At 42.3% G+C, this 12170-nt stretch overlaps 1 protein-coding gene across 6 annotated transcripts in view; it reads right to left on the bottom strand.

Moving 5' to 3' along the window:
* The window catches only part of LOC6614297 (diacylglycerol kinase eta), a 39606-nt gene that overhangs the window by 22398 nt on the left and 5038 nt on the right, over nt 1–12170 (bottom strand). The window lies entirely within an intron of this gene.

Genomic DNA, 12170 nt, shown 5'->3' with positions numbered 1-12170 from the left:
GACCAAGTTGCCTCGTAATAAAGAAATCAATTAATTTACGCAACCATTAAAATATTCGCATTTCTGTTTATTTTTGCTTTTGGGAGCAAACTTCTGTTGATTTTATTAATGGCATATGCATATGTTATATATTTCCCTCTTGCGTACCTTATTGGCGTACAACATATCCAACAGAATGTTGAAAACGAGCCGCTGTGCCGTGATTTATGCATCATAATTTATGAGTCTCGTTTTATGTTAAAAAAAGAAAGGAAGTGGAAGCCGGGAGACTAAGAGCGATGTGGAAATTCAACATTTTTCTGGGCCGCGTGGTCTGGGTTTGGTCTGCGAATCGGCGGGAAACTCACATGACCTCGTTTCGGGCTTGATAAAATGATATTTCCCGTTCCGAAAGAACACACAAACCCGCTTTCAGCAGTTTGATAAAAACCGAAAACGTTTCCGACCCAGAAAGGGCGGAGGTCCAGATCCAACTGCCCGGCAACAGCTCCGGCGATTATCTGCCGGACTTTCCACAAAATTCTTTTCCTGGCCCGCAGTTTCAGCCTAATAAATGTGCATTAATTTGGACAAAAAGGTTAACTTTTGGTTGCTGGCCATGCCAAGATTGCACATTATAAATTAAACATTTATGATGGCAGTTTTTCCTTGTTGGCTTTAGTAAAACATGCACAGCCAGCAGGCAGTAAAAATTATATGAACGGTGCCCCCTACTCGAATAAATTATTTGCTAGACAAGTAAAAAGTTTTTCTGCCGCCCTAGCACGAGGGAAAAGTTTAGTCAAAATGCACTTACAAAAAACCCAAACATGACTGCAATATCTATAAAAAACTCATAAAAACATACTTCGAATGTGAAAAACTTTTTTAATCGAATTAAAAACGTGTGTTACTGAATGAATAGTTCGGACTAATTATGATCTGCAGCAAATAAGAATGTGAATGTTAAAATACCTGTGCATGTATGAAATTCCCTGGTTTAAGTCTGTTTAAGCTAAAATGCTAAAATTTTTCTCAGTGCCCGAAATAATAGTGACTTATGTTCCCTGGCTCATGGCAAGCCTCTCAGTGAACTTTTTCAATAAACGATGGTGTTTGCGGATCCAAAGACTCGGTCAACTTTGCACGACACTTACCATTAAAGCGCAATACCACTTAATAACCACAATAACCACTTAGGGCGGAAATATTCAAAACTGAACATAAAATGGGCGGTAAACAGACCCGTAAATCGAGGCCCCGACCGATTCAAGGCGAGGAGCAGTTAATGGGAAAATGCCGCAAAGAGCACGCATCTCCTTAATGCCACGTGAAGAATTTATTTTCGAGTGTAAATCCTCGCATAAATGTTGATGCCACGTAACCTGAGAGGCCGCCCATCAATTTGGGAATCACGCGCCCGCAGCAACTGCCAACACCTTTCTAGGTCCTGCTCTTCGCCCCCCAAACTCCCCAATCTCTCCACTTAGTCCCCATTTCATTTTTTCGGGGTCCAGGGGTGGCTGCGGATGGCTGGATCAGCCAGGTGTTAATGATAACTTGCCCCATTTACCTCATGTTCTTGCAACTTGTGCGGTGTGCGTGTGCAAACTTTCGCTAAGCCCGGTTATCTTCTATTTTTACTTCTTGTTTACGGCTGCTTGAAGTTAAAATCTTGTCTGCACGGCAAATCTGTTTTTCAATTTGCCTGCAAGGGTACCGAAAACAGAGTTAGTTGCCAACTTACTATGGAGTAACCGAATAAGCCAAAAGTCATTTGTCAGATTTTTTCTTCCTTAAAGGTTGAAAGTTTCACTGAAACTTAAATGGCCCTAGGTTTGTTATAATCCTAAGCTGATGTTAGGTGTTGATAAAATATGGGGGCAACTAATATAAACTGAAGTTCAGGTTGTCGAGGTACTCAACTTAATTAAAACTAATTTAATTTGATTAAACCATTTCTGTTGATAACGTTACTTGGACACAGTGGGTGCAGAAAATGAAGTTCACTTAGCGCTAACAGAAAATTGATTGATTTACGGCAGCTAAATTGAAAATTGAGTCTGTAGAGTTCTCTTTTTCGCCCAGCAACTAAATCGAATCAAGTATATTTCGTTTGCACTAAATGGCCATATAATTGACACATTACAGGGCACTAAACGAATTCCCACCTCCCCCTGGCTTCGAGTATCACCCCTGAATCATTTATTTCACAGGCTAGAAGTGGCTTTTCGGGAGCGTTACCTATAGCAACTTTGGCCGGAAATTTTAGAGGGACACTGCCTTGCTGGGGAGCCTGTCACACAAAGGATTCCCACTCAATAAAAGGCAAGAAGCAGCCTTTGTTGTGCCCCATTTCTGGTATTACCTTTTGTCGGCAAACCTGTCACTGTGGGTGGTGGCTGGCCAGAAACTGTCTTTGGGCCCAAAACTTTTCACTAAGCATTTCAAAGTCGCACGAGTGCCCAACCGAAATGAGGGGTAAGAAAGCCGTTTCGACCTTTCCTTTCGCTGCCTTTGACTCAGACCAGTTAACGCTCCTTTGAGCTTGGCGCCGTTTTGTGCGTTATTTAAAACTTCTGGCCTGCTTAGCAGCATGAATGGCAAAAATTTGGTTCTCTTTCGGTTTTGAAGTGAAAGTTTTGGATATGAAACAAGCGAAATGTGTATACGTTTTAATGATAAATTAATAAAGCTCGACTGGCAATATCAAACCGCTGTACTCACACTTGCAAAAGCCAGTGCTCATCGCTTTATCTGGGAATTTTCGCAGAAATTATTTGAAAACCTGTACCCTTTTCCGCCTCAATTAAATATTCATGCGGCCCGTTAGTCGTTAGCTTTTGGGCCGCCGGCGGAGCATTTCCAAATGAATCAAATTTGTAGGCTCCCATCCGGGCTGAGCCACGACAAAAGATGCGATCCGCTGGCCGTGATTGCTTTCCATTTAAAATGATTTTTATCCGCAATGAGGGAATTAATGCGACACAATAAATTTGAGTCGCTCGCAAAAGACAATGACCTCGTCCTCTAACTTGGCTAGTAGCTCGTGGGCCTTGCCTCGTGGCTCCCTTCTGGCCAGCGAACCGAATCTGGAGCCAGGACCATGATTGAGCTCTCCCAGTCTGCTGACCAGCCCGTGGCCATTAATCAAGGTGAAATGTCAATTTAGTCACACATAACTCAAAATGAGATTGGCAATGGCAGTTGGGACGCCGCCTTGGTCCTTGGGTGGACTTAAATGCTTGGCAGTCATAAAGGTGCCAAGGAAATGTTAATGATTTTCCTTTCGTAGCCTTGAAAGTTGGGCGGAGCCAGGGCGGAAGTTTCACATTTCGCTAACTGCAGCGGTTGGCGGCTGCTTCAGCTGTTCATCTAAAACATTTTCCATTTCCGGTGGGCACTAACACAGGTGCAAGGCCCACGCTTTCCACTCGGAAAATGAGAAATTTGATTATTTACACAACCTTAATAAGTGTTGTAAAGATCAAGAAAATATTTAAGGAATTTCGGAACCTACTTATGATGAGATATGATTTAGAACAGGAATATGACTTTTGACATTTCTGTTTCTGGAATAAGGCGAGTTGAGGAAGGCCAACTAATCATTTTAGATATTTTTCTCTTAATAAGTTGCATTTGTATAACCTTCCAAATACGCTGAGGTTGGGCTTATAATAAAGGTCGATTTCATATCTGGTCCCTTGCCCTTTGGCATAGGGTGCGGTTTCGCCAATCGAAAACGCAACCCGCATGCTGAGAAACAGAGTTTCCCAGAAAACTGGTAATAGTGTATATTTTGAGCAACTCACCGCCTTAGTTTGTAGTTCATGCAACACATTTCATTGCATAAGTTTTCCCGACAGCTTTCCCCGCACTCGCACTCTCGGGGGCCCAGAGTGTTGGCAACACTTCAGCACCGACGTCATAGCTTCGTTGGTGTCGCTGTCTCTGTGGTTGGTTGTTGCCACGTTTTGTAGTACATTTAGTACGCTTGTTAGCTTAATGCACCCTTGAGGCCGGCCCTCGAAGTCCCCCATTTTGGACACATCAGCGGTGGCGTCCTCGGTCTTCTGGAAAGCTCTGCGGCGGCTCCTCACTCGCATGTATTTAAATAAAAGTTTCTATTTGGGAAGCTTGAGGCGCAGCCAAGCCCGCAGATTTTCCCAATGACGTATTGCGCAGAATTTATGAAATTTAAGCGGTGTAAGGTGATTATGTTTTCATCTGGCATTCGCATATAACACACAATTTCAGGAGCGAAGTGTCTATGCGGCGATTATGCACTCGGAGCTCTTGGTAATCGATTGATAATCCACAAAATAAACTCACTTTGCATGGAAATTCTATCAGCCCAGTAAGGCGACACGCAGGATTGTTTAAAGACGAAAAGTCCGTGGAGTTTCCTACTTATTTCTTGGACACGAAAAAGTTTTTCCCCAACAAAGTTGATCCTGCGGGCTGCATACAAACAGGAGATTAGGCGACCTGAGGCATTCAGCGAGTGAGCTAGACGCAGATGTCGACGACATAAATGATGGCTAAGCTCCGAAAGCATTATGATGATTGGGTGGTGGAGCGGGAAAAGGTCCTGGCCAGGACCAGAGGCCACGGCAATTGACCACTCACTTTGCCCGCCTTGGATTAATATCGCTGCTGTCCCTCTGCGGCAGTGAGCTTTGTTGACGGGCCAACGTGTGGTATGCGTGATATTTCAAATGGCCATTAAATTGGTTTTGGGCATTGTTCGTTGCGTTGTTCGCATTTATGTGATGGCTATCGTATTAATTCGACAAGTTTTGCCTTAGACAGTGCTAATTTGTTTCATTCGCGCTTGAATTCATTTCGTCCTTTATTTGTATTAATTTCCGCCCTGCCCATAAATACAATATCCTGCCAGTTGTGCTTGAGAGGAAAACAGAGAAGCAAAAGCTGCCGAGCCATTCATGCACTCACAATGCAGCAACTCAACATCCAGCGTGGATTTAGCACAAAAACCCACCTAAATAAATATGAAATTTAGATAATGCGAAACGAGCCAAGTGACAACCTTCAGTGTCAATGATGAGCACATCTTCGTCATCCTGCCCGTCTTCCACGTCCTGCCGGCTCCCCTCGTCACGTAGCTCTGAATGACAAGGAAAATATAGAAATATACGTAGTGCGTACTGAACACATCCTTAGAGTGCGACACTCAAGGCTTTTATTCCGTTCACGTGCAACAAATGAACAAGTTCATTAAGAGCAGGATGTGGCGGGCGGGGAAATATAGGGGCTCTGTGGATGAGCCAGTGCGCCTCTACTGGGTCGATGGTTATGCAGTCATTAAAGTCCGTATAGCCGCTACAATATGCAAAGTCAGTAGGCCCAGGCGACGCCACATGCGAGGGCAACATTTATGCTGATTAAACTAGCGCCAACTGGCGGCAAATGGAAGCTGTGCGTATCTGCCGCAAGCACTGCGAGAAAAACCCACCATGTAGTGAAATATGCAGTGAGTACACGATTACTCCAATGTTGATTTCAGACGATTATGTATCATCTTTATCCCAGTTTATGTAGACTTGTTGTAGGCATTTGTAGTAATAATAAAACAGATTAAAAACCAGGAACCTAAGCTTTTTCAGACATAAATAATTTTATTAATTTTTTACTTTGAATCCAATCTCTTCATAAAACACACTGCCCAGATCTATAAAATGTGATTAAATAACTTTTTTGAAATTTCCCATTAAAGTTTAGAAGAACTGATGACGCTGACATAACTTTCTTGTGTGTGAATGCCATGAAAATTACACATCCACGTCAGCTGGGACTGACTTGAACAAAGGAAAGGGACTGGAACTGAACTGAACTGCTGAAACTGGGCCTGGTTCACGACTCGTTGACATTTTTCATTTCGCTGCAGCTCGTCATTGGCGAACAGACAGCTCTTCTGTTAGAAATGTTGCCTGTCAGGGCCACCGATATCAGGATATCCCGGCCAGCATCACAAAAATTGTTCAATTGAAAAGTTTTTCAAAACTAATCGCTGACTAAAAGATAATACTATTGTTGGTGTACAGAGGAATAAATTTACAAACTTTTCATGGCGAGTAGACACAACAAACGTTGTGATTATATTATAAACTTATTTTATTTTTACAGATTGTGTATCCTGTTATTAGCTAATATAATCATTTTAAGCAAAATTAAACTAAATTGCATCTAAAAGAGTTATGTGATACGAATAAAATTGGTTTATCATTGTCATGCTTTTCCCTGTGTGTAAATGTTTGTCTTTCACACACTTGCAAATGGAATGATTTGTACAAGTCAAAATCACTTTAGTGGAATTAATTTAAATTTATTATGACATAGCATGCAAAATCCTCACTTTGTTTATGCAGTTTGTCAAAATATCACATGTGGCTGCCTCCATTGTTTCACTTTCAGACCCATATCAGACCATCGATTTTACCCAAAAAAAAAAAAACCCGAAACAAATGTCGCCCTTTTTTGCTGGGGTGTTTGGCACGTGACTGTGAGGAGGGGCCCATGTGTGACCTCATTGGGTTTGATTTGGTTGGGTGTACATAAATTGCCAACAAACCTTTTCGAAAACTAAGCCAGCAAATTATGCACTCACAGCTGGTGCCATCGAATCCTCGAGGGAGTTTCGTGGGAAAATGCTAGAACAAAATGCAAATAGAGCATATGAAAAATGTGTCCTGCGATTTATTTAGCTTTTTGGTGGTATTGTATCTTAGCTTGTATCTTAGCTTGGAACTCTATTTGAATTTCGTTGAATGGTTTGAAATAAGCACTTCCTGCAAAGGATTATGACGGTAAAATTCTTTATGTTTTGAGTGAAATTGTCATGTCTGCGTCGTCTCAATTTGAACTATTATAGGATTATCCACACACCTGGCTGAACAGACAGTTCGCCTCAGCATTGCATATTTCATGACCCCTGACCCCCCGACTTTGCTCCTTGGCCCCTGCAAACAGGCCCATGTGAAACTTTCGACCTCCGGTGCAGGCAATATAGTCGACCTTTGTGGCTAATTTTAGAGACACACCGAATGGACTTCCAAGGTTGTTTTTCTGTTTATGAAAACTTAATCGCGCTTATCCAAAAAATAGCTGGAAAAACAAAAAGCGTCAGACTATTTACCGTCGGAAAGGAAAGTGTCAGGCAAATGTCTACTGACGTAAAATGTGGCTTTGTCGGCTACTGTACTGTACCTGATCCAATTGGATTTTTTTTGTTCATTTTTATTGTCGCTGATTGAAATTGATGGCGATTATCATTAAATTTTAATCTGCGAACAAAGTACCGAGCCTGCATAAATTCATAAGCAAATTAATTTAGGTGATGCATATTTTGATAATGAAATTCCTGTAATTAAATTACTAGAATATTGATAATATTTATGCATTATATTTACGCCATTAAAATTGATGTTTGTGGCCTTAGTGCAGGCGGATTTTTATATAAATTTATTTATTTCAACACAGCTTTTTATACATATTTCGACAACTATTAATAAGATCGATTAAATGAAATTACTATTAAAAAGAGCGTGACATTACTGTTTAATGCCACGCTCATCTCGAAGTCTTTCATTTCATCAACACTCCTGTGCGATTCTGGTTTAATTAATCTCTTCCTAATGCTGCCTAACAATAAAATGGGAACATGATTTGCCAATTTAATGAGCTTACGAGCCCCAAGAAAATTTGGTAAATGCCAAACAGAACATGAAAGCAATATAACTTCGGTAAGCCGAAGACTATATACACTTGCAGTAAATTAGTTAATAATAAAAAAAGACAGCTGATTGCTTGTGATAAGTTTTCTAATATTTTCTAATAATTTTTTATCTGCCCATATGGCACCTATAGGGCAAAGTCCTCCGATTTTTATCAATTCTAAGCCGACGGATGAACGGACAGGCGGACGTGGAATTCTGTGGTATTCTATCTCTACTTATTTTTTTGACCGAATCGAAATACCCTCTGCAAGGGTAAAAAACAGTCCTTCATACAAGGAAACCCTAATTCTTCTACAAACACGACAAACACACCTGGATGCAGGACACTGAATACTGAATACCAAAAGGACACCCAAATGGCAATGTGCTCATTGTCCACTGCCACATGTTCGGCATGGAGCGGGCTCCCATGTAAATTTTTCAAAACACTACACACAATAAACATTTGCACACGTCCGCAGGACATCATGCTCTATGTAGGTGAGCCCTTGTCTGTGTGTGTGTGTGGGACACGCACATGTCAGGACAAAAGTGCTGATAGCATTCGAGGCACGCAATCATTTGCCGTAGGCTAAGCTGCTGTATACTTATGTGCACACTTAAAAAATTAAGAGTAAACAAAGTTTGTTGAAGAAAGTCAGTGAGGTTTCCTGTAACTTACATCATGAAAGTGAAGTGAAATCCAAGACTAGTTACACACAGGAAAAGGTGGGACTATAACTTATAAGTTCGGGGACTTAAAGGTTGCGAAAAACAAACTGGTCTTATGCTTATGAATTTGTCAATAACCTTTTACTTATTAAACTCAAAATGCTACATTTACCATTACTACATTACGGTGCGGTTAATAATCTTTATAAATGCAAGCTTAATCCGTTTTTGGTCCCTGGTGAAAGAAAGGCAATATCTAATAAGCTTTTGCGTTCATCTTGAATAATTTGTTACAGGTAAGAGGAATTTTGTCGAGTGCAGACGATAGCAGGACAATATGCTCCAGGTAAGTCGTGCAGTCCATTATCGGGCACAGCTTACTCCTGTATCGTTTTCATCATAACACACGAGCTCCATGCCCATCCATGCCCCATTTTAATTTGCGCCAGTCTTGCCGCTTGTGCCCTTTATAAATATGCACACAATTATCTCGGTGGAAATGTCACTTTGGCTGATTGTTTGGCAGCCTCATGTTGCCATTTAATACGCATATGCCCGCCGTAGTGGGATGTCTGTGTGCCTAGGTAATTAGCCAGAAAGTGGTTCCTTTCCATTCAAGTTTCCCAACGGGAGCTCAACGAGAAGATGGCTCAGACAAAGGGTCAGTGCTCCTAGCTGAATCGAATTGATTGCGTAAGTGTGTGTTAACTGCTCGGAGTCAATTATTTATCTGAGTAAGGAATTGCACAAATAAGAAGTCGGAGAAGACCATGTCTTTCTTGGAATACATCAACGTCTGTTCTGTTCTGCTGAAGTTTAAATTAATGTCTTAAGCCCCTATTTGGGTAGCTCAACTAGCGCACATTAATTAAATTAGCCAATTAAAAGTTTTGGCAGGCTCACAAATCTGTTTCCACATAAATATATTTGTTCCAGGATTCATGCAAGCGAAAGCCGACGGAAAGTTTGGTAAGCCCAGGACAAATCACTTGGCCCGAAGCTGTATTGAAACGAGAATAAAATGGAAATGGGCTCGCAAGCTGAACGCTGAACGCCGAACTTACCCCGAAAAACACGCAGAATATTGATTTAGCGGTGACTTAGGCGTTTAGTTTACGGTTTTGGAACTGTTGCTTCTTCGGTTAACGGCTGAAAGTTCTGATGCTTCTTTGGCTCACATTTTACGAACTCACACACAAAACTTGAGGCAATGGCTTAAGGACCACCTCCTTAGCGCCGCCGCCTCACGGACCAAAACAAAATAAATATTTAATTGTTTATTTTGCAGAGTCTTGTTTTTTCCTTACACTTATCGAGAATTATTTGTTTAAGTAACTTTATCGACGTTGAGCTTGCCCGCGGTTAAATAATTAATTATTTGGCCCGGTGGGCTTTCTCTGGTCTGGCTGTTAATGGTGATGGTTCCGTGGACTTCGCTGTTTTCGCAGACTTGTGGCACATCGCTTCGTTGAGTTAAAACTGAGCTCAGGTCCTGCCAAACAGTCGCTTTTATTGGCCGCCCTCCGAAACTCACCACACACAGACATGCTGGCTGCCTGCCGCTCCATCTGACTGCCATGCGCCCGAAAGGATACAAATATTTACAGGTGCGATGGGGCTTGGGGTGGGTACTGTGGAGCCAAAGCTCTTTGGACACGGAAAAAAAAATTGAGTGCCTCAGGAGATCTCGTAAGTAATTAAAAACAAAAAAATAATTTCTGCTTCAGAGGTGAACTAGAAAATTATACATAATATTAACGGGTATGAAATATATGAGGAAAACATAATTTGTTGTCTATATAGAGGACACACAACATTTTATATTTCATTTGCATTGGCAATATTTAAGATAAATGAAATGGTAGCAACCCTAAGCGAAGAGCTTTTGCGCTCTCATTCGAGAACTGAAAGCTTTCACGTTTCAAAACAAAACGCACACACATGCACACAGCATCCCCATCCTTTGTGCGTGCGAGCGCGCACATGGCAAAAGCCGAGTACTACGGCTTTACAACTGTGGTGAGTTTGCCCAACGTTGTTGGTCCGGTGGCCGAGTCGCGTGCAGCAAAGTAAGTCAAAATGAGCTTCGCTAGTGTGGGCCAAAATGACGAGCACAGGGGAGGGGTGAGTCGGAGGGATACGGGGCCCAAAGGAGCCGTCCAAGGAGAAGGCTGCGATGAAAACAATGCAAACAAAAATTTGCGCTTTTACGAGCAGCACAACCATCATCAACATGAACATCAGTCTCAGCGAGCCGTTCTTCCATCCCGCAAATGCCTTTCATTTTCTTTTTTTTTACCAGCCCGCCAAAGGATTATCCTTTTTGTGCCTTAGCTTAGGACCAACTTAGGTATGGCCGCGTATTTGTCTGGCACGCGTAGTTTCCTCAGTCCTTCGCTCTCGTCCTGGGCTTTCCCGCTCCCTATTCCCTTGCCCTTTTTATTGAAGTTTACTACGGCAACAAATTGCCCACCGTTTAAGCCACTTGGGCACAACATGGCGTATGCGTAATTATAATTGAAATTTCGTGCCTACGAAATGAGTTCTACGCTTAATGAGTTCCCAGGCACCTCTCGGCCAGCCGAAGAATGCGAACGTCGGCGATATTAACCTTTTAATAAGGCAGCAGCTTAAGCTCTATTTATCGGGCATTAAACTGAATTTTTAATCAGAATAAATGCCGTCGGTCGGCAGGCACTAATGGGGCTAATCATTTGGGCGACCGACGAGTCCATGGCAACCTGTCATTACATTACTGAATACTTAATGTCACCAGCTAGGAGCCACTGTGAGATGGTATGAGGTGCAGAAGACGCCTTCGACTTGTTGCGTAACGGTGAAACAAGGCCATAATGCTTCGCAACTGAGCCAGCATGAAAGCAACACACGGCGGATACGCAATACGTAATGTTTTCATAGCCCTTACATAACGCAAAGCCGGCGCTGAAGAGGCTGCATCATTCCGCCTGCTCCAAAGTTCACAAAATAATTTCATTTTACGCTGGTAGCTAGATTGACGTCAATCGCAATCGGATGAGACGCCATGCAATTGCATCAGAAGAACTTCGGATTAAATACTGAGTGGAGATGAATTCAGTTGAAATGAGTTCAGTAATCAGTTTAGTAGTCGCAATTCTGCTCCTGATCACGCTCATTCAAGACCGAAACTTGAGCTCGCAGACCGGCCTTAAATAATTGATTTACCTGGCAATTAGCTTCGTTAATATGATTAATGGCAGGGCCACGCCGCAATCGAGTTGAATTGACATTGACAGGCGAGGCGAGGTTCGATTTATTGAGACACTAAAAGCCACTGCATTCAGCCCGCGACCTTTGGCCCCAATATCGCCACCGAAAATTCAGCCGCATTGTGATTGTATTAGGTGGCACGGCCCCATGTAACGCGGGCATTTTAAAAGCGTACATTATTGATGAAAAGCGCACTGCATGCAATAAACCAATTTATTGTCCGTCTCACCTGTCTGGCTCCCCCTTTGGCCTTCAGTCCTGCACCCCTCGCCTGCTCCATTTGACATTGTTTTGCCTTCTAGCTGCTCGGTAATTTCATTTGGTAATTATATCCTGCAATTTGCTGCAACGCAATTCGAGAGTGCAGAGCACAAGGATCGTGTCAGTCCGCTGGCAACAAATGTGAAGGGTCACGATGAAAAAAGGTTCTAACGAAGTGAGGCCATCCATCGCATAGAGCACTGCCGTCTACTATTGCTATTCAACGAAAAGTGGCAAATTAAAGTACTCCTTTGCAAACCAGTCCACCGAAAA

The sequence above is a fragment of the Drosophila sechellia genome, chromosome 3R, assembly GCF_004382195.2.
Source record: "Drosophila sechellia strain sech25 chromosome 3R, ASM438219v1, whole genome shotgun sequence".
NCBI lineage: Eukaryota > Metazoa > Arthropoda > Insecta > Diptera > Drosophilidae > Drosophila > Drosophila sechellia.
This window is presented reverse-complemented; position numbering and strand designations above follow the sequence as displayed.